Source organism: Ovis canadensis, chromosome 15 (genome assembly GCF_042477335.2).
Source record: "Ovis canadensis isolate MfBH-ARS-UI-01 breed Bighorn chromosome 15, ARS-UI_OviCan_v2, whole genome shotgun sequence".
Taxonomy (NCBI): Eukaryota; Metazoa; Chordata; class Mammalia; order Artiodactyla; family Bovidae; genus Ovis; species Ovis canadensis.
In genome coordinates this window covers 75,264,731-75,288,514 of record NC_091259.1, presented here as the reverse complement: position 1 = coordinate 75,288,514, position 23,784 = coordinate 75,264,731, and positions in this window count along the sequence as shown.

Below are 23,784 nucleotides of genomic sequence, written 5' to 3'. Positions count from 1 at the left end.
AAAAGCATCAATTCTTCAGTGCTCAGCATTCTTTATAGTCCAACTCTCACATCCATATATGACTACTGGAAAAACCATAACTTTGACTGGTGGTGGTGGTTGAGTCACTAAGTCATGCAACTCTTGTGACCCCATGGACTGTAGCCCACCAGGCTCCTCTGTCCATGGAATTCTCCAGGCAAGAATACTAGAATGGGTTGCCATTCCCTTCTCCAGAGGATCTTCCTGACCCAGGAATTGACCCCAGGTCTCCTACATTGCAGGCAGTTTCTTAACCAACTGAGCTATCTATGAGGGAAGCCCATAGCTTTGACTAGATGGACATTTTTTGGCAAAGTTATGTCTCTGATTTTTAATATGCTGTCTAGGTTTTTCATAATTTTTCTTTCAAGGAGTAAGCATCTTTTACTTTCATGGCTGCAGTCACCATCTGCAGTGATTTTGGAGCCCCCCAAAATAACCTGTGACTGTTTCCATTGTTTCCCCATCATCGTAAAAACAGGCATTATTTAAAGCATTATATGAAGACATGGAGCAACAGGCTGGTTCCAAATAGGAAAAGGAGTACGTCAAGGCTGTATATTGTCACCCTGCTAATTTAACTTCTATGCAGAGTACATCATGAGAAACGCTGGACTGGAAGAAGCACAAGCTGAGATCAAGATTACCAGGAGAAATATCAATAACCTCAGATATGCAGATGACACCACCCTTACGGCAGAAAGTGAAGAGGAACTCAAAAGCCTCTTAATGAAAGTGAAAGGGGAGAGTGAAAAACTTGGCTTAAAGTTCAACATTCAGAAAACGAAGATCATGGCATCCGGTCCCATCACTTCATGGGAGATAGATGGGGAAACAGTAGAAACAGTGTCAGACTTTATTTTTCTGGGCTCCAAAATCACTGCAGATGGTGACTGTAGCCATGAAATTAAAAGACGCTTACTCCTTGGAAGGAAAGTTATGACTAACCTAGACAGCATATTAAAAAGCACAGACGTTATTTTGCCAACAAAGGTCCATCTAGTCAAGGCTTTGGTTTTTCCAGTGGTCATGTATGGATGTGAGAGTTGGACTGTGAAGAAAGCTGAGCACAGAAGGATTGATGCTTTTGAACTGTGGTGTTGGAGAAGACTCTTGAGAGTCCCTTGGACTGCAAAGAGATCCAACCAGTCCATTCTGAAGATCAGCCCTGGGATTTCTTTGGAGGAAATGATACTGAAGCTGAAACTCCAGTACTTTGGCCACCTCATGCGAAGAGTTGACTCATTGGGAAAGACTCTAATGCTGGGAGGGATTGGGGACGACAGAGGATGAGATGGCTGGATGGCATCACCGACTCGATGGACGTGAGTCTGAGTGAACTCCGGGAGTTGGTGATGGACAAGGAGGCCTAGCGTGCTGTGATTCATGGGGTTGCAAAGAGTCGGACACGACTAAGCAACTGAACTGAACTGATACTAGAATAATAAGTACATTTCAATATTACTGACTATAGATGATTATGTGTGCTAAGGTGCTTCAGTCGTGTCTGACTCTTGGTGACCCTATGGACTGTAGCCCTGGGAATCCTCTATCTGACTGAATCCTCTGTCCATAGGATTCTCCAGGAAATGATACTTGAGTAGGCTGCCATGCCTTCCTCCTGGGAATCTTCCCAACCCAGGGATTAAACCCATGTCCCTTACATTTCCTGCATTGGCAGATGGGTTCTTTACCACTAGCCCCACCTGGGAAGCCCAGAGATAATAATATATCATTTTTAATATGGATTGTACATAAAATACTAAGAAGTGTTTTAAAAGAAATTAATAATAGTACACGAGAACTCCATATATTCACCACTTAGCTAAGGAAGGCTTAAGTATTTCTCCTAGATTATATCTCTTTCTTTCAACCACACAAAGCAACTATTTCATTTCAAAAAAATCCTATTTTTGTTTTTCTCTATATGTTTACTATATATATATCCCTAAAAACTATGCTGCATTTTCTGCCTGCCTTTAAAATTCATATAGCTATAATTTATTATATTTTATTTTAACATGATTACATTTCTCAAAAATGTATTTTAGAGATTCATCTATATGGATTCATGTAGCTTTAGTTCACTCATTTCTCACCACTGATTTATATTTAATTGTTTAGATTAAACATAATCTGTGAGTGATGTACATTTGAGGGATTTCCAGATTTTTAAAAATCATTGTTTTTGATGTTTGTATGTACATTTGCTTGTGAGTGTGTGTGTGTCTATTTATTATGCTGCAATGAATAGCTTTGTTCACAACTTTTATGCAACTGAGAGCAGAATTGATGGGCTTGTCACTTACACACATATTTCATCTATCCAGGTAATGACAAAAGATATCATTTTATTGCCCCAATAGATCTTTACATTTTGTAAATATGGTGGTAGTAAAATGGTATCTCATGGGCTTTAATATCCATTTACCTAATTTATAATGTGGTTTACATCTTCTATGTTTATGCAAAATTCTTTTTATTTTTCTCATTTTCTGATGGTTTTTCATTTTATATTAAATTGCAGAGTATACTTTATATTCAGGAAATTATATCTTTGCTGAAAATATATGACATTTTCATACATTTGTGAGCTACATTTTAACTCTCTTCTTGATGCTTGCTGTATGGAAGTTATTAATAGTAATATCATCAAATATATTGAGGTCTAGCTTTATGATTACACATTTTATGTCTTATTTAAAAGACCATTTCCTAACATAAAACCATAAAATAATATTTTCTTATATTAATTCTAAAATGTTTCATTTCACTGATAATCCATTCATCTATACAGATATTTTTTTTCCCTTCATTACACTGTGAAGTAATGATTAACATTCAGGTGTTTTTAAAAATTTTTTTTCTGTATAAACAGTTCTCTCAGAACTAGGTATAAGCAGCACATCCTTCTTCACATATATGTAAAGGCTATTTTATTATAAACAACTTTCAACACACGTGGGCCAATTACTGGACTTCATATACTATTTCATTTGGTGGTTCCTGCATCTGTGTACCAATATCACACTGTCTACACTAGGTTTTAGCAAACTATGATTAGTGCATCAAATATGGGACATCTATTTTTACTCAATCTGTGAACAATGTTGTTGTTTAGTCACTAAGTCATGTCCGATTCTTTCGGGACCCCATGGATTGTAGCCCACCAGGCTCCTGTGTCCATAGGGTTTCCCAGACGAGAATACTGGAGTGGGTTGCCATTTTCTTCTCCAGGGCATCATCATGACCCAAGAATCAAACCCAACGTCTCCTGCATGGCCAGGCTCATTCTTTACCACTGAGCCACCAGAGAAGTAGCTAATAATAGTTTTTACAATTTTAAATGGTCAAAAATTCTAAAGAATGATAATATTCCTTGGCAAGTGAAAATTATAAAACATTTAAATTGTGGTGTCTATCGATACCACTTTTTTGGAACACTCCAATTATTTGCATGTTGACTATGGCTGCGTTACTGTTGCAGTGGTAGAGGTGAGCAGTTAGGAGAGACACTAGACCTTAAAATATTCACTCCCTGTCCCTTTACAGAAAAAGTCTGCCAACCCATGTCCAGCTTAAAGACAGACAAGTCTCTTTGCAGTCTCCCCTTTCCTGGAAATTTACTTCTACTTCACCTTTACAACAAAGGCATCACGCAGTCCTATTGAGGTCAGTTTTATGCACATGTTTCCTGTTAGATTCCCACATCAGTTTGGTTCTGACTTTTTCTACTCCTCCCTAAAACCCATGCAGTCATCAAAACACAACTCGAATTAAACCTGGACACACTGGAAACCCTACAGGCAAAAACTGGTTTGTTAGCATGGTCTTACTTGCACATCATTTTTGTCTCAGTATATTTCTCCCCTTCTCTGTGCCAACTCAAGCATTTGCAAGCAACAAAGTTTTTTTGTTGTTGTTTTGTTGTGTTTAATACAGATTTTCAGCCGTATAATCAGCAGGACTGTTCACATTATCTCATATGACATGCTGCCCCAAAACAGAAGTCTGCATTATGTTATCTAAGTTTTTTTTTCTTTTTAGGTTTCTTAAAGATTAAGTTAAGAACTGAAAAAAATTGTATATCTTCATGAAATGAATGCTGTCATAACATTTATTAAAAGGTATGAAACACCAGAGTCTACCTCAGACATGAGAGCTGTTGCTTCCCCATCTCCTGGAGTGATTAATTTATAATCGGTTGATCTCGACCTCTGGATTGCCCCTGGAATGCCTCGTGTATACAGTGAGCCTTTATTGTCATCGCAGTCAACTCTGTACACAAGCGTATTGTCCCGTCTCACTCCCACAGCTGGAATTCCTCCTAAACATGGAGACACTGTACCAAAACAAGGAAAAGGAAAAATATTTAGTGACTTCCCTGGTGGTTCAGGACATCTTTTCTGGGTGCTAATTCTAGAAGGTCTTGTAGGTCTTCATAGAACCATTCAACTTGAACTTCTTCAACATTACTGGTAGGGGCATAGACTTGGATTACTGTGATACTGAATGGTTAACCTTGGAAATGAACAGAGATCATTCTGTTGTTTTTGAGATTGCATCCAAGTACTGCATTTTGGACTCTTTGGTTGACTATGATGGTTACTCCATTTCTTCTAAGGGAGTCTTGCCCACAGTAGATATAATGGTCATCTGATTTAACCCATTCCAGTCTATTTTAGTTCACTGATTCCCAAAATTTCAGTGTTCACTCTTGCCATCTCCTGTTTGACCACTTTTCATTATAGGAGACTGGAATGAAAAAGCAGAAAGTCAAGAGATACCTGGAGTAACATGCAAATTGGCCTTGGAGTACAAAACGAAGCAGGTCAAAGGGTAACAGAGTTTTGCCAAGAGAACACTCTGTTTATAGACAACACCCTCTTCCAACAACACAAGAGAAGCCTCTACACATGGACATCACCATATGGAGAACACCAAAATCAACTTGATTATATTCTTCACAGCCAAAGATGGGAGATGCTCTATACAGTCAGCCAAAACAAGACTGGGAGCTGACTGTGGCTCAGATCATGAACTCCTTGCTGCCACATTCAGACTTAAATTGAAGAAAGTAGGAAAAATCACTGGACTATTCAGGTATGACCTAAATCAAACCCTTATGATTATACAGTAGAAGTGACAAATAGATTCAAGGGGTTAGATCTGAGAGACAGTGCCTGAAGAACTATGGACAGAGGTTCATGACATCATACAGGAGGCAGTTATCAAGACCATCCCCAAGAAAAAGAAATGCAGAAAGGCAAAATGGTTGTCCGAGAAAGCCCTTGCAAATAGCTGAGAAAAGAAAAGATGCAAAAGGCAAAGGAGAAAAGGAAAGATATACCCATCTGAATGTAGAGTTCAAGAACTCTGAATAGCAAGAAGAGATAAGAAAGCCTTCCTCAGTGACCAGTGCAAAGAAATAGAGGAAAACAATAGAACGGGAAAGACTAGAGATCTCTTCAAGAAAATTAGAAATACCAAGGGAACATTTCATGCAAAGATGGGCACAAAGAGGACAGAAATGGTATGGACCTAATAGAAACAGAAGATATTAAGAAGAGGTGGCAAGAATACACAGAACTATACAAAAAGATCTTCATGAACCAGATAACCACGATGGTGTGATCACTAACCTGGAATCAGACATCCTGGAATGTGAAGTCAAGTGGGCCTTAGGAAGTATCACTATGAACAAAGCTAGTGGGGGTGATGGAATTCCAGTTGAGCTATTTCAAATCCTGAAAGATGATGCTGTGAAAGTGCTGCACTCAATATGCCAGCAAATCTGGAAAACTCAGGAGTGGCCACAGGACTGGAAAAGGTCAGTTTTCATTCCAATCCCAAACAAAGGCAATGCCAAAGAATGTTCAAACTACTGCAAAATTGCGCTCATCTCACATGCCAGCAAAGTAATGCTCAAAGTTTTCCAAGCCAGGCTTCAACAGTATGTGAATGTTGAACTTCCAGATGTTCAAGCTGGATTTGGAAAAGGCAGAGGAACCAGAGATCAAATTGTCAGCATCTGCTGGATCATTGAAAAAGCAAGAGAGTTCCAGAAAAATATCTATTTCTGCTTTATTGACTATGCCAAAGCCTTTGACTATGTGGATCACAACAAACTATGGAAAATTCTTCAACAGGTGGGAATACCAGACCACCTCACCTGCCTCCTGAGAAATCTGTATGCAGGTCAGGAAGCAACACTTAGAACTGGACATGGAACAACAGATTGGTTCCAAATCAGGAAAGGGGTACGTCAAGGCTGTATGTTGTCATCCTGTTTATTTAAATTATATGCAGAGTACATTATGAGAAATGCTGGACTGGATGAAGTACAAGCTGGAATCAAGATTGCTAGGAGAAATATCAATAACCTCAGAAATGCAGATGACACTACTCTTATGGGAGAAAGCAAAGAAGGTCTAAAGAGTCTCTTGATGCAAATGAAAAAGGAAAGTGAAAAAATTGGCTTAAAACTCAACATTCATTCTTAGAAAACTAAGATCATGGCATCTGGTCTCATCACCTCATGGGAAATAGATGGGGAAACAGTGGGAACAGTGTCAGACTTTATTTTTTGAGGGCTCCAAAATCACTGCAGATGGTGACCACAGCCATGAAATTAAAAGATGCTTGTTCCCTGAAAGAAAAACTATCACCCACCTAGACAGCATATTAAAAAGCAGAGACATTGCTTTGCCAGCAAAGGTCCGTCTAGTCAAAGCTATGGTTTTTCCAGTAGTTATATATGGATGTGAAAGTTGGACTATAAAGAAAGCTGAGTGCTAGAGAATTGAGCTTTTGAACTGTGATGTTGAAGAAGACTCTTGAGAGTCCCTTGGACTGCAAAGAGATCCAACCAGTCCATCCTAAAGGAAATCAATCCTGAATGTTCATTGGAAGGACTGATGCTGAAGCTGAAACTACAATACTTTGGCCACCTGATGCGAAGAACTGACTTATTTGAAAAGATCCTGATGCTGGGAAAGATTGTAGGCAGGAGGAGAAGGGGATGACAGAGGATGAGATGTTTGGATGGCATCACTTACTCGATGGACATGAGCTTGAGTAAGCTCCGGGATGGACAGGGAGGCCTGGCATGCGGCAGTCTATGGGGTCGCAAGACTCGAACATGCTTAGGTAATTTAACTGAAAAGTGGTTCAGTGGCTAAGACTCCATGCTCTCAATGTCGGGGGTCTGGGTTCAATCCCTGGTCAAGGAACTAGATCCCACATGCCTCAACTAAGAGTTCACATGCCACAAATAACTGCATGTTGCAGCTAAGTCCCAGGGCATCCATAAAGCAATAAATAAATAAAATTAAGTATTAAATATATTTAACTTACAATTTAGAATACTTAACTCTCTTTAAAATTTACCATTGTGGCTTTAAATTAGGCATCATTTTAAGCTACCTGTTAAGCAAGTGCTGACTAAGCAAGCATCTCCTTATATACACACACACACACACACATACATAGCAGTAAGTATGATAGTTTATAGGTAATACATATTTATAGTACTACATCAAGAAAACTATAGTGTCTTCCTTTCCTTCTCGTTTGGTGGATCTCAAATTGCTATCCTAGACTAGCAGCATCAATATCATCTTGGAAATTGTTAGAAATGCTAATTTTCAGCCTTCTCCCCCACAGTTCTGCTAAACTGGTAATCTGGGGGGACAAGATCAATAGTCTGAGTTTTAATAAGCCCCCCAAGTGATTGTAACACATGTTAACATATGAAAACTGATAGCTTACAGTGAATGATGTAGGATTTTTGATCTCTGAAGAAGAAGATTTAGCTTCAGGATCAGGGACCAGGCTTGATCCCTCAGAGTTTTTGCATGGCAGAAGTTTTATTGCAGTGAAAACGGACAAAGAAAGCTCCCGACAGAGACATCAGCACAGGGAAGGAGAGTGCCCCGCTCGCTAGTCTTAGAGAAGGGGCTGTATACTTTTGCAACTGGTTATTAACAATAAATGAAAAGGATGTCTCAGTGTTGTAAAGGTCTTACCACATCCACTCTCACAATTCAAATTTTAACATAATAAGATTAGTCAGAAGGTTCCTGGTAAGAAAGAGAAACATGTCCTCGAGCAGGACACATTGTTGTTATACAATCATTGGTACAGAGTTTAAGGAAAAAATACCTTTGAGCAAGATTAATTGTTCTGTTGTATAATCATTAGTTCTGGGATTAAAGAAGAAAAAAAAAAGTTTGATGTGACTAAGAGAAAGGAATATAGAAAAAGAAAGTTTGTCCTTTTCTCCTCCTCCAGAGCTCCAGACCCCTTTCTCCTCCCTCTGGACCCAGGACTTCTTATCAACCTATCTAAGAATTAACTCTCTCAAACCATTGCTCTTACTCTAAGATCTTCACCTGATATGCTGCTTTTAATATCATTCACATTATATAATATTTACCACAAGTCAAAGTTCTATACAGAGAGTTACTGCATTAATAAGAAAATATAAGCTAGAAGAGAATATAATGACTATGGAAAAAAATAACTTATGTCCTTAATTCTAAAAAAAAAAAATCTATTTTCTGAACATCTTAAATAAGCTCTACACAAAGAACTAAATTATTCAATTTTGAAATATCTAATAGGAATGGTAAATGATTCGGTATGTAATATGTACTCAAAAAGCCTTATTGCAATGATCACTGAAGGTTGTGTACATAGGCAAAAAATTTCCTTTAGCAGCTATTTAAATGCATATTAGTTCTTTATTCATCTGTGTTAATGACAAAAATCCAAGAGAAAAGCCACTCAAAGGGAACGAGAAATGTGGCAAATAATTTTACTTCATGAAAATCACTCAGAAAGTACTCAATTGAAGGTCTACTGCTTATTCATTATGAGATACATGTATTAGTCCCCATCTCTTTATTAGAATCCTAAAATAATTCATTTTCTATATTTATGATATTTGAGCTAATTCTATTCAATTTGATGTTTTATTTTTCTTACAAAGATTAGAATACATTCTACTTATTTATACTGGACAAAGACATATTATTTGTAAGCATTTAAAAGCATGTGTGAAATGTACTTCTGACTGCTCCTTTTCCTCAGTTTAAATATAACCAGTCTGTGTTTCCCAACTTTCTCAGGTTAAAACCCTCTTCTTTTACTTCTACAGTCAGTTTATTTTTATTTAAATTGCATGATCTAACTGAATCTTATCTAATCTGCATTACTTTTCATTGGCTAGTCCATGTTCTTCCTAAATTGAATACTTGATTATGAATTTTCCCACATGGAAAACACCAAAACAGATTATCAATAGAGCTCAAAACTGATTCTATTTCTACATCTCTGGCAATGAGATTTTTAGAAACCAATTCTGTTTTTAAATCACAAGAAATGTAAGTTCAATGTTTGCAAAATATTTTGCTGTGATTGACTTACTTCGATCACTTCTTGGATTAAAATGGTCCAAAATCATTAAAGATGAGTCATTTCTATCCATACTAATTTATTCAACATTTAATTCTCTAGACTACCTCAAGCCAAACGTGGATGAGAGGTAAATACAGGTGAAATTGGAGTTTTAATACAAGCAAATAAAACACTTAATGAGATAGAAATGCCAAAATAATATATAAAACTAGAGGTATCAATTCTATATATTCTATGATATAATATAGAATTATAATGGTATAAGTCTATACTTTTAGGCTTATATTGCACTTAAATTACCAAGCATATTCACATAACTTTAATAGATATTTTTATTAGTGTGTCTCTCAAACTTAACATATTAATAGCTATACCCTAGATCTTCCCAAGAAAACAACATTTATCCCAGATAATGGCAACTGCATTCCTCTAAGTGCTTATGCTCAAATTGCTTTTATTTATTCTTTTCTCTTTCACCACACAATTAATTTGTAGGCAATTACAAATTTAAGTTCTATTTCCAAAAATATGCCCAGAATCTAATGTTTTACGAAACTCATCATTTCCATATTGCTCAAGCTACCATTATTTCTCAAATAGATATTATCACAGCCTCCTAACAGGTTTCCATTTACAGTTTTTAACTTTCAGCTTAATTTCAACACTTTCTCTAGATAGATTTTTTTTTTTTTTTTTCAAAAAATAAGTTAGATCATGGAAGCCCTCCGCTTTGTAGCATGAATAAAAGGTAAAGTCCTTACAAAGGTCTACTTGCCATTAAGGGTCTTTTTCCTCACCTGTCCCATCTATTCCACTCACTTGGCCACAAAATCTCTGATCCCCTTGTTATTCCTGGCTATGCTAGGCAGGTCCTGACACAGAGCTTGTGCACCTGCGGGTCTCTTTCACCACGAATCCCTGTGGTTCATTCCTTCATCTCCTTCCAGTCAGTACTTCATGTTACTCTTTTAGTTCAGTCTTTCCTGGTGATCCTACCCTAATGATTTTAGTCTACACCCCACTATTCTCTATTCCTTTCTCAGATTTATATACCTTCCTGATATCTGTTTCCATCTAGCAAAAGAAATATGATGGTAAATTTTACACATCAATATGGCTAGACCAGGATACCCAGATATTTGGTCAAACCTTATTTAGATGCTTCTATGAAGTTCTTTAAGACAAAATATATCTATCTATCCTGTTCCCTGGTGGCTCAGATGGTAACCTGCTTCAATGTAGGAGACCTGGTTTCAATCCCTGGGTTCAGGAAGATCCCCTGGAGAAAGGAATGGCTACCCACTCCAGTATTCTTGCTTGGAGAATTTCAAGAACAGAGGAGCCTGGGGTCGCAGAGTCAGACACGACTGAGTGACTCACACACACATATCTATTTGTCTGCCTATCTATCTGTCTATAAGACTATTGCAATAGAGACTCCAGTCCACAATTGGACTAAATCATGAATATAACCAAAAGAAGTGGGGATTTACAGTCAAGGAGCAATTTTGGAGGAAGGGACATTGGTGGATGGAAAACTACGAAGAGGAAACAAAATCTGAGGGATTCTGGCTCAGACTTGTTGATTCTCACACAACATATTGGTTGATTTTCAGGAGAATCCTCATTAACACAACATCATACTTATTTATCTTATTTATTGCCTAACTAGGTTTGCACTGAGTAGAATGTAAACTCCATGTGGGTAGGGACTCTTGTCTTTTCCATTAGTTTGTCCAGAATAAAAGTATTATCTGAAAGAATAAACAAAAAATGTTGATTTGTGTTTTGCCAAAGTCTCTTTTAGTCAGGCAGACCAGGTATTACTATTCTCATTTTAAATTTGAGGAAATAGGTCCCAGTATGCTAGCAGCTTGGCTCACTCATTTATATAACTTGTGAAAGAGCTCCGCCACTTTGGGTACATTGCTAATGCTAAGCTATTTTGTTGCATATATGTAGCAGGAAATTAGTAACAAAATACACATCACTTCTGGCATGGAGTGAATTAAATATTTCTACATCTGCTCCCTACAGTTTGGTCATCCTGTCATAATCCCAAATTGGTACACTTTGGCTTATGAGAATACCTTCTTCCTGAGCGTGATGCCCTATTCTACTTTCTATGAAATGAACTCAAGTCATCCTACCCTCAGTCTCTTTTGTAAAGCTTTTCCTCAACTTCAATGAAATAAAGAACTCTAGAAGTGAGAGAAGAGGTTAATGTTGGAGGTAGAAACTGAAGGTCACAGAATATAGAAATCACTGAAGGCTCTGCAGCGGAGGTCACCTGCAAGTGAATGCAGCAATAAGGATGTCCAAGGACTAAGCTCTGGGGTACTCTTATATTTAGAGGTCAGAAAGAAGATGCAGGTTTGTACTGGTAAAATGTTTAACTGCCAGTTCTCAGGAGCAGGGTAGGGGTTGACTTCTATTGTTTTATTTCCAGGTGCAGATACTCTTACAGTGACTACTTCTAGTTTCAATGTAACATCTGTCTGCCAGCTTGCAAAATTCATGAGAATTTGCCAATTATCTCTTGCCAACTGGTGTGAGTGGTTCTGGGTCACCACTCAAAGAGGAGAATCCAGCTATATAAACAAACAGAAAGAGCCTCTGGTGAGGTATAAGAAATGTGTGATATGTCAGAAGTTAAGGCAATAAAGTGTTTTGAGAGGGTGGAAGTGGTCAAACATACCAAAGGCTGCTGAGAGTTCTAATACAGTGAGGACAGAATATCGGTCACTGGAATTGCCAACGTGGAGATAGTTGCTGATCATTATAGAAGGGATTTCCATGGAGTGGTGGCTCCCCAAATATGATGAGTGAAAGTTCAAAGTGTGGGGAATTATAGTACAGAGTGTTTACAATTCTTTTGAGAAGTTATATCTAACTTCTAAATAACTTCCCCTAAAGGGGAACAGAGAATTTAGAATGCCCTGAATTAATTTTATTTGGCAAAGTGACAGTAAAATTTCACTCTGATATTCAGCTTCTTTCAGCTGCAAAAAAAAAAAAAAATCAAAATTGTTTCGGTAATTCAGCAAAGTCCAGAAAATTATTTAGGGCAAGTAATGTCAGCATCTAAAATAAACCAACTCCAAAATATTAGTGGCTTGATGACAACTACAGTGGTGGTGATTTGAGAAAGACACGTAGTCCTACTCCACATAAGAATTCAGGAAACCAAAAGATGCAAACTTAGCCTTCTTTGATACACATTTTTATCATGTCCTAGGGCCTTTAAGTCCTGTTCTGTATACTCTGCAGTGAGAAATACTGTCTATGTACCAGAGAGAAAGAAGATAGTTCATTAAGCAATGAGTTAGTCATTCTATGTCATAGTTTGTTTAAATCACTGAACTCATGGCATTATAGGCTGTTAATAATAAAATCAATTTCTGATATATCTGAAGAAACTTAAGGTGTTTTATCTTTGCCAAAAAAAAATTGCCTAGCTCAGGCATTAACCAAGTATGTAATCTTGGGTTATTAATCTTTGTGAGATTCAGTTTCCTCATTTATAAAATGATGGGGGCCAAATAAGCCACTTCAGACATTTCATATGAATTAGGTATACTAAAGTAAAAGAAGACATTACATCTCCTATTTTATTTCAATTATTTTATTTAAATCATCCCTGATTAATAAGGTTAGTGTACATTTGGTAGATCCATTAAATCCACTTTAGCTTGCAGTTCATTAACAAGCAGACATTGAAAGTTTTGGTTACTTTATGTCAGATTGTCCTTTAAATGCCAGCAAAATCCCATCAAAGAAAATCCCATCCATCTCTAGAGCTTTGACTGTGATCCAATTTAAGTAAATAAAGTGAAGTCACTCACTGCGACCCCATGGACTGTAGCCTACCAGGCTCCTCTGTCCATGGGATTTTCCAGGCAATAGTCCTGGAGTGGATTGCCATTTCCTTCTCCAGGGGATTTTCCCAACCCAGGAATCGACCCCGGGTCTCCGGCATTGTAGACAGATGCTTTACCGTCTGAGCCACCAGGGAAGTCCTTCCCACATTGCAGGGAGATGCTTTAGCGTCTGAGCTACCAGTGCAGAGATCCAATGAAGACTTGGTCATTTTTTAAACTTAATAATTAAGCACTGCTTGCTAAACCTTGGGCTATCTAAAATCATTATGAATTCTAAAATAGATCTAATACTTATAAGAAATATAATCTTATACTCCATTCTGGTAGCATCTATCTCCCATGGATAACCCACAGTATTCATGATACCTACCATTTTCCAGAAATGCAACAACTCAACTCTCTCAATCTTAAAGTAAGGGTTTTGTCTAGTACACTCTCACCAAGCAGACACAGAATATTTTCTCCCCAAATTGTTTATCACTATATATGTTCATTAATCAGGTGAAAACTTAAAGAATGATTTATACTCTTCTCAGCCAAAGATACTGATTGGGACATCAAGATTATGCCAAGCACAATACATCATGAGCTACTCCATCACCAGTATAGGGTGTTAGCTTAGCAGCAAGGTGCCAACGTGATTATGCAAATCCCAATGCTATCCACTTATCAGTCAAACCCACTGCCAGGATGCCTGGGAGGTATGTTTCAATAAATGGAGACAGAATGTATCTCAGTCCCGTGGACATTAATAATTTATGATTAATCAGTTTATGAAGACTTGCTAACAGCAAAGGAAACAGAGAGGAAGATGGATTTAACCTTACTCTTCTCCCAGGCAAAATCTAATCATTTTGTTTCTGGAGACCAGATAACTGACTGGTAGCCACTTACTTAAACTTCCTTCAAGGGCAACAATAATTCTCCCAGAGATCCATCTTTGATCACAGAAGGTTAAGTTACATTGACGCCTGACCATGCAATTTAGGGAGCAGCAACCAGGATGCAGCCACCCAGAAATGAGCTGGCCTCATTCAATTGAGCGAGCTCTGACAGCTTTGTGAAGGGAATTTAGGAGAGACGGATGTGGCACCACTAATTTGCACAGTCATAAACTTGATGGGATAGGAATGGCAGTAGATGGAGGGAATAGCTGTGACAGTATTTTGATTTGCAGTAATCATAAACTGAACATTTTTTTATCCTTAAAGTATTAACATATTATTCTAAATTTTTCATGATTGAATTCTATTTTCATTTTCAAATACAGCCAATACTGTGAAAAAGCGTCTGCATAGTTGGAAACAGTTTAATTTTTATTATGTGATTCTATGATGGTGATAAAATAAAATTACAGTATGAATTTTTACAAAGAGAAAAATCATTATCCAAAAAGTTTACTTCTTATCAGTCATTATTTTCATTTAGTATGTTTCTCATCATCTTTTATTCAGAATTATTTTTGGAAGAGGAACTACTTACAAGGTCTAACCATGAAGAAAATATATATCCTCTCTGACCTCAGTTTCTTTTTCTGTTAAACAGAGATTGTACAGATTTTTATAAAATAGTAGTTGACTAAATTAAATAAAAACACATAAATCAATGCCTTCTAGGCGGCTCACTTCAATTAATTTTTTTCAGAGTTTTTTATATCAAATTTAATGAAATATACATTTAATTAATTGCTATTCCAAACATTTTTAATGTTATAATGTAGGTCTCAGAGCTGTATCTTCTAATGCTGCATGGCATTCAATCCAGTGGCTTAATTAATCAGTGTCCAGTATACTATGGAGGACTTTTATCGGTCTTGAAATTTATCTTCATTTGTCCAAGGAAAGGGTAGAGCTTCCTAAATCTCCACCTTTAAAAGAATTATTGAAGACAACTTAACTAAACATGAATCAGACTGTTTAATTTCATTCCAGTAGGATAATTACAATCTTCACAGTAACAACACATACATGAAATAAAATTTGCCTTTTGACATTTTTAACCAAGCAAAATGACTTCGATACAAGAGGAAAATGTACTGAAAAAATCCAAGAGTATCTCAATAGAACTCAGCAGGAAGTGGATGGTGATCATATTAGAGGCTTAAATAAATGGTTCAGGTTAAAATTCTCTCCGTCTCATTCTCTCTGAGACACATGGACTCTGACCATGTACAGTTTTCTAATTTTTTATGGAATAGGTTTTCTGCATCATTTACATATGTTTCAAATTTATTCCCTCTCAGTTCAGTCAGTTCAGTTCAGTCGCTCAGTCGTGTCTGACTCTGAGACCCCATGAATCGTAGCACGCCAGGCCTCCCTGTCCATCACCAACTCCTGGAGTTCACTCAAACTCAACGTCCATCGAGTCGGTGATGCCATCCAGCCATCTCATCCTCTCTCGTCCCCTTCTCCGGCCCCTAATCCCTCCCATCATCAGGGTCTTTTCCAATGAGTCAACTCTTTGCATGAGGTGGCCAAAGTATAGGAGTTTCAGCTTTAGCATCATTCCTTCCAAAGAACACCCAGGGCTGCTCTCCTTTAGAATGGACTGGTTGGACCTACTTGCAGTCCAAGGGACTCTCAAGAGTCTTCTCCAACACCACTTAGCTCATGCTTAACATTATTTTTGAGTTCAAGAGCTTGGCAGCGATGTACTGGAAATTTTCTTTCTCTAAGTAGAAAACCTAGGTGGCTTAACTAGGGAATGATAATAACCTGTATTCAAGCAGGTTGGAACAGAGAAGGCCAGTCCCATGATCCCGTATCCTGATTAAAAGGACCACAAAAGGATCCTCTCTGAAAAGGGATGGAGAAGGAAGCAAAACATACTTAATGTTGATGCATAATAGTAGGTCTGATTGTTCTAGACTGTTCTCTAGAACACTGAGTCTTCAAGGGGCTTAGGAAGAAAACTAGAAAATAATGTTTAAAGAATGCTTTGACTCTATTTTGGGGCAAAGGGCAATGTCCAAATTATAAACTGCTGATTTATATTTAGCTCTGTTAAAGAAAAGAATAGTCCAACCTGGACCACCAAGCAGAGAAGAATTAGATATCTAGGGGAAAGAATCCTTTTACTGAGCTATGTTGGACTTCTAATACCAAGGAGAAAAGAAAGAGAATTGCTCTTTTGGGGTCCACTTTCTTAAATCTCAGAGATTTGATACAATACCAGAAGAGTCTAAACTATTCTTATTAATGATTTTGTGCATTAGGTATTATGTGCATTTTGTGCATCTCACTGATGTCTGTGTGTGTGTGTGTGTGTGTGTGTTCGAATAAATCATCAGCCAAAACTGCCCTAATATTATTTCCTTACTTTAAAAAGAAAACAAATCACTTAAGTCAGAGGAGCATGAATTCATACACTTTTTTTTTTTTTTTTGGTGTGTTTCTCTTGTCAGCCCAGTTCCAAACAGTTCATCCCTATTAATTATCAAGATGAATGGGGTTCATTTTTTCTACTGTGATAGTAGATGTTTCTAAGAAACAGTATAAAATTGGAATTTAGCTGATTGTAAAGGAAATACATATTAGATTACCTTACAGCGCTCACCACCCAGACTTGATTCTCACCTCAAAATATACCCTTCTCTAATACAAAACTTAAAGACAAAAGAATCCACTTTCCTTGTCACTTAAGAGGGTACAGCAAAGTGGTAAGTTCAGCTGATCTCTTCTGCAAGATCCGAGTTTAACAAATGAATTAATGCAGACAAGCTCTCTTGTGCTGCATCCAATTAGATTTCTAGACACTTTAATTTAGCTGTGCTCCTTGATTCTCTGTTGCTCGTCTGACTGGTTCTCTATCCTGGAAGAGCACTGAAAATGTGATGCCTGAATTTCTGGTTTCACTGGTATAGGGTGGGGCTGGACATTAGGGTTTCAAAAGCTTCCTTTGTGTTTCTAGTCTGCAGCACAGTTTAATAACGCTGACTTAGACTTTCTTCACTGATAATTTCTTTTGGATTCACTGTTCTGATACTGACCCTAATAACCACTCTTGAATTTGACCTTTTATATTATCCACTTGGGATCCTGCTCATTATTCTTTCAATCACATAGTCAATGGTTCAACGCATAAGTATGAGTGTTGCATATAGGAAGTGGTAAGTCCATAGTAAATACTGTATATTCCTTCAGAGAATTTCTAGGCTAGTATCGGTGATTGTTGTTGTTTAGTCACTAAGTCGTGGCCAATTCTGTGACCCCATGCACGGTAGCCCACCAGGCTCCTCTGCCCATGGGATTCTCCAGGCAAGAATACTGGAGTGGGTTGCCGTTTCCTTTCCCAGGGAATCTTCCCAACCCCAGGATCAGACCCATGACTCCTGCATTGTCAGGGAAGTGTCAGCGATAGGTATTACAAAATTACGTAACAGTCATTGAAATTATTCTATTCTGCTTTTACTCAAAAGTCTTTAACATTTTTTTCTTGATCTCATCACCACTTTACTTTTCCCTCTTGATAATGGTCCCTTGTCACGCTAATCTTGAAGTTCTACCAAAAAATGAGCCATTTCTGTATTTAGTCAGGGTTTCCCCCAAATTATGTGTTCTCCATATAGGACAATATCTTCTCCCACCTCTATAAATTGTACAGCTCTAATTCCTATCAGTGTGATTAGCTCAGCTACGACATGCCACAGACTCTCCACTCTTAGCTCATGCTGCAACCCTGTAATACAATCATACAGTACCCTGAAAGTGATTTTTTTCACTTTTTAAAAATTTGAGTATAACTATTTTACAATGCTGTGTTAGTTTCTGCTGTATAACAATGTGAATCAGCTATATATATACATATACACTCTCCCTCCCGAGCTTCTTAAGCTTCCCTCCCACCCTCTAATCTCACCCCACTAAGTCATTGCTGGACTGAGCTCCCTGTGCAGTGGAGAGCTTCCACTAGCTGTTTTACAAGTGGTAATGTATATATGTTAATACAATTGACTTTTAAGCCTGAATATCCAAAAAGACTCTAGTACAGGAAAGATACACTTTCTATTGATTGTTTTGAAACAACTGAACTACCAACGTGTTCTGTGGATAGAATGTTTATTTTATAGTCTCTCTCTTCATAGATCTGGAGATGAGAAGGCATGACATTTGTACATTAATTTATGAGATGAATCATAAAGTAAGTTTATAAAGCCCATGTGTCTTAGTTAGCTCAGTCTGTCATAACAAAATGCCATAAATTGGGTGGTTTAAACAACAGATATTTTGTTTCTCACAGTGCTGGGGGCTGGAAGTCTGACATCAGCGTGTCAGCATAGTCAAGTTCTGGTGAAGATATTATTGCTGGTCTGTAAATGGCCATCTTCTTGCTGTTGTGGTAGTGAGACAGCAAGGTCTCTGGTCTCATTCTTATAAGGAAACTAATTCCATCATGGGGACTCACCCGTGTTGTATGTGTGCCCAGTCATGTCTGACTCTTTGTGACCCTATGGACTGTGGCCCACCAGGCTCCTTTGCCCATGGATCTTCCAGGCAAGAATACTGGAGTGAGTTGCCATTTGCTATTCTATGCGATCCTATGGACCCAGGGGTCAAATCAGTGTCTCTAGCCTCTCCTGCAGCAGCAGGTAGATTCTTTACCACTAGCACTACCTGGGAAGCTCCATGACATCATCTAAACCTACTTACTTCCAAAGGCTCTGCCGTCAAATACTATAACATTGTGGGTTAACACTTTAACATGTGACTTTTAGAGGAAAACAAACATTCAACCCATGACACCATGCTTGTAGAACAGTGTTATCTAATTGGTGTAACCACAAGAATTCAGAGGATAAAATCATCATGTGCTGGGATTTCAAGAAATACATCCTAATGAACCTAAGTCCTAAGAAAGAACTTGAAGACCAGATAGGTATTCCCCCAACACCCTTCTTTGTAAACTATACCCAGATTCCCCTTGATGTAAACTGCACTGAATATTTCCTACCAATTGTATCATTTGATATTAGGTTCTGAAGACAAAATCTATATCTTGTTAACCCAACTAATGCCAGAAAGAAATCAACAAGGAAATACTCAATAGTATAAGCAAAAAGTCTGAATTTGGTAATAACGGGTTCATGATCTGAGCCACAGTCAGCTCCTGGTCTTGTTTTTGTTGACTGTATAGAGCTTCTCCATCTTTGGCTGCAAAGAATATAATCAATCTGATTTCAGTGTTGACCATCTGGTGATGTCCATGTGTAGAGTCTTCTCTTGTGTTATTGGAAGAGGGTGTTTGCTATTACCAGTGCATTTTTTTGGCAAAACTCTATTAGACTTTGCCCTGCTTCATTCCGCATTCCAAGGCCAAAGTTGCCTGTTACTCCAGGTGTTTCTTGACTTCCTACTAGGGAAAACTGCTAGACCATTCAGGTATGACCTAAATCAAATCCTTTATGATTATACAGTGGAAGTGAGAAATAGACTTAAGGGCCTAGATCTGATAGATAGAGTGCCTGATGAACTATGGAATGAGGTTCGTGACATTGTACAGGAGACAGGGATCAAGACCATCCCCATGGAAAAGAAATGCAAAAAAAGCAAAATGGCTGTCTGGGGAGGCCTTACAAAGAGAGGCGAAAAGGAAAGATATAGGCATCTAAATGCAGACTTCCAAAGAATAGCAAGAAGAGATAAGAAAGCCTTCTTCAGTGATCAATGCAAAGAAATAGAGGAAAACAACAGAATGGGAAAGACTAGAGATCTCTTCAAGAAAATTAGAGATACCAAGGGAACATTTCATGCAAGGATGGGCTCGATAAAGGACAGAAATGGTATGGACCTAACAGAAGCAGAAGATATTAAGAAGAGGTGGCAAGAATACACGGAAGAACTGTACAAAAAAGATCGTCATGACCCGATGTGATCACTAATCTAGAACCAGACATCTTGGAATGTGAAGTCAAGTGGGCCTTAGAAAGTCCCAAACTACCGCACAATTGCACTCATCTCACATGCTAGTAAAGTAATGCTCACAATCCTCCAAGCCAGGCTTCAGCAATATGTGAACCGTGAACTCCCTGATGTTCAAGCTGGTTTTAGAAATGGCAGAGGAACCAGAGATCAGATTGCCAACATCCACTGGATCATGGAAAAAGCAAGACAGTTCCAGAAAAACATCTACTTCTGCTTTATTGACTATGCCAAAGCCTTTGACTGTGTGGATCACAATCAACTGTGGAAAATTCTGAAAGAGATGGGAATACCAGACCACCTAACCTGCCTCTTGAGAAATCTGTATGCAGGTCAGGAAGCAACAGTTAGAACTGGACATGGAACAACAGACTGGTTCCAAATAGGAAAAGGAGTACGTCAAGGCTGTATATTGTTACCCTGCTTATTTAACTTTTATGTAGAGTACATCATGAGAAACGCTGGACTGGAAGAAACACAAGCTGGAATCAAGATTGCTGGGAGAAATATCAATTACCTCAGATATGCAGATGACACCACCCTTATGGCAGAAAGTGAAGAGGAGCTAAAAAGCCTCTTGATGAAAGTGAAAGAGGAGAGAGAAAAAGTTGGCTTAAAGCTCAACATTCAGAAAACGAAGATCATGGTCCCATCACTTCATGGGAAATAGATGGGGAAACAGTGGAAATAGTGTCAGACTTTATTTTGGGGGGCTTCAGAATCAGTGCAGATGGTGACTGTAGCCATGAAATTAAAAGACACTTACTCCTTGGAAGAAAAGTTATGACCAACCTAGACAGCATATTCAAAAGCAGAGACATTACTTTGCTGACTAAGGTCCGTCTAGTCAAGGCTATGGATTTTCCTGTGGTTATATATGGATGTGAGAGTTGGACTGTGAAGAAGGCTGAGCACCGAAGAATTGATGCTTTTGAACTGTGGTGTTGGGGAAGACTCTTGAGAGTCCCTTGGACTCCAAGGAGATCCAACCAGTCCACTCTGAAGGAGATCAGCCCTGGGATTTCTTTGGAAAGAATGATGCTAAAGCTGAAACTCCAGTACTTTGGCCACCTCATGAGAAGAGTTGACTCATTGGAAAAGACTCTGATGCTGGGAGGAATTAGGGGCAGGAGGAGAAGGGGACGACAGAGGATAAGATGGCTGGATGACATCACAAACTCGATGGACATGAGTCTGAGTGAACTCCAGGAGATGGTGATGGACAGGGAGGCCTGGCGTGCTGCAGTTCATGAGGTCGCAAAGAGTTGGACACGACTGAGCGACTGAACTGAACTGAACTGATAAGCAAAAAATGATATTTGGTTTAGGGGAGTTAAGCAAGAATGAAGGGGCAAAATTTACTCAATGGATGTTTCAGGAGCAGAATTAACAAGACCTGATAACAAATTAAATATGGGGAATAATGGACAGGAAGAGATAAGCAGACGGCAAAATACTCAGAAATAGTGCTTGGCTCATTTACAATAAGCAAACATCAAACTGTATCCCCTAAATATGAATAAGATACCCACATATTTCTTAATGTCCTGAAGCTACAGTTTTAAAAGTACAATGAACAGATAACATAAAATGGTAATTTCAGCCAATCACTCATTCCTGAATTTATCAGACTTTATGAAAGATTGACATTAGAGTCATTTATTATGATGCCTGCTGTAATTGGAGCTCCATACTAACAGAAATTGAGCCAGTCAGTCCTGACACATTGTATGCGTGCATGCAAATCACTTCAGTCCTGTCCAACTCTTTGCAGCCCTAGGGACTGCAGGCCTTCAAGCTCCTCTGTCCATGGGATTCTGCAGGCAAGAATACTGGAGTGGGTTGCCGTGCCATTCTCCAGGGGATTGGCCCGGCCCAGGGACGGAACCTACGTCTCTTGCATCCCCTGCTTTGGTAGGCAGGTTCTTTACCACTAACACAACCTGGGAAGCCCCCTGGCACATTGGGTAGATTGAGTGTGAAACTTCTGAGGAAATTCTTAATGTTGTAGATGGAATGACTGTAACGAACTAGTCACTCTCACTCTGATGAAAAAAATTCTATTTTCCAAATCGAGTCTTAGTTTGATTGAGAAAGCTTTATAATTTGTAAGCTTGTTACCTAAAGAGTAATTGGTCACAAAATATTATGCCAAGTGTATGGTTTGAAAAGAAGCATAAAGAATCACTGAGACAAGCCTCTGCTTTATGGAAGTCACACCTTTGCTTCGGTTCCTCGGTCTGCATGTAAACATCTAAACCATGACCTCCTCAATAAAGAGTGTCTTCAAGCCATCTCTCCTAGACTATCCTTTCCCCAGAATTATCTGCACTTATGTCTATACCCATATCTATTTATAAACGTAACTGAAAATCCACTGGGATAAGTAATCAAGATACCTTACTACTCCTGAGTTTAAGGAAAAACAAATACAAACAAACAAACAAAAAAAGTGTTTACAGCGTCCCACTGTAAAAAGGAGGCATTATTCCTACCTCACAGCATTGTTTGCAGAAGCATCATTTGCAGATGACGATATATACCATCTGTTTATCTGCAATGCAGATTTTCTTTTTTTAATAAGATAAAAAAATAAAATTTCTCAGAATGTTTTTTTCAGGTGTTTGGGGTGTAATAAGCCGAGTGGCGAAGAATTGATGCCTTTGAACTGTGGTTTTGGAGAAGACTCTTGAGAGTCTCTTGGACTGCAAGGAGGTCCAACCAGTCCATCCTAAAGGAGATCAGTCCTGAGTGTTCATTGGAAGGACTGATGCTGAAGCTGAAACTCCAATATTTTGGCCACCTCATGCAAAGAGTTGACTCATTGGAAAAGACCCTGATGCTGGGAGGGATTGGGTGCAGGAAGAGAAGGGGACCACAGAGGATGAGATGGCTGGATGGCATCACCGACTCAATGGACATGAGTTTGGGTAAACTCCAGGAGTTGGTGATGGACAGGGAGGCCTGGCATGCTGCGATTCATGGGGTCGCAGAGTCGGACACGACTGAGAGACTGAACTGAACTGAACTGAATCACTCAAAGCACTGCGAGGAGAAAGTATCTTTGGTTTATATGTTCTATTTATGTTTTTATCATCAGAAGCAACTCAACAATGCCACAGGAATTTGGGGGAAAATATGATCGTCAAAGAGCTGAGAGACTATTTGTATTGATCAGACCATTTTTCCTGTAAATATGAACAATCCTGCTGCTTTGGCACCATTAAATTAATGCTAAAAGCATCATAATAGTTAACTATTAAGATGTTTTATTATTATTTAACCCTCTAGCATTTTTAGAGTGCTTCTAATAGCCCATACTGTAATTCAATTTTGCCACATTACGATGTATAGTGATTCCAGAACTGTCAGTTGTACAGTTAATTGATAAATCAAAGCCTAATTGAGATAATGAAGCTGGTCTTGGCCATCAGTGAGATGGCCACTTAATCAGTTTTTTTTAAAAATATCTGTTTACTAGTTAAGTGGACAGTAGACCCAGGGGGGTGACGGTGAAGTAAAATTAATATGAGAGGAAATAACAG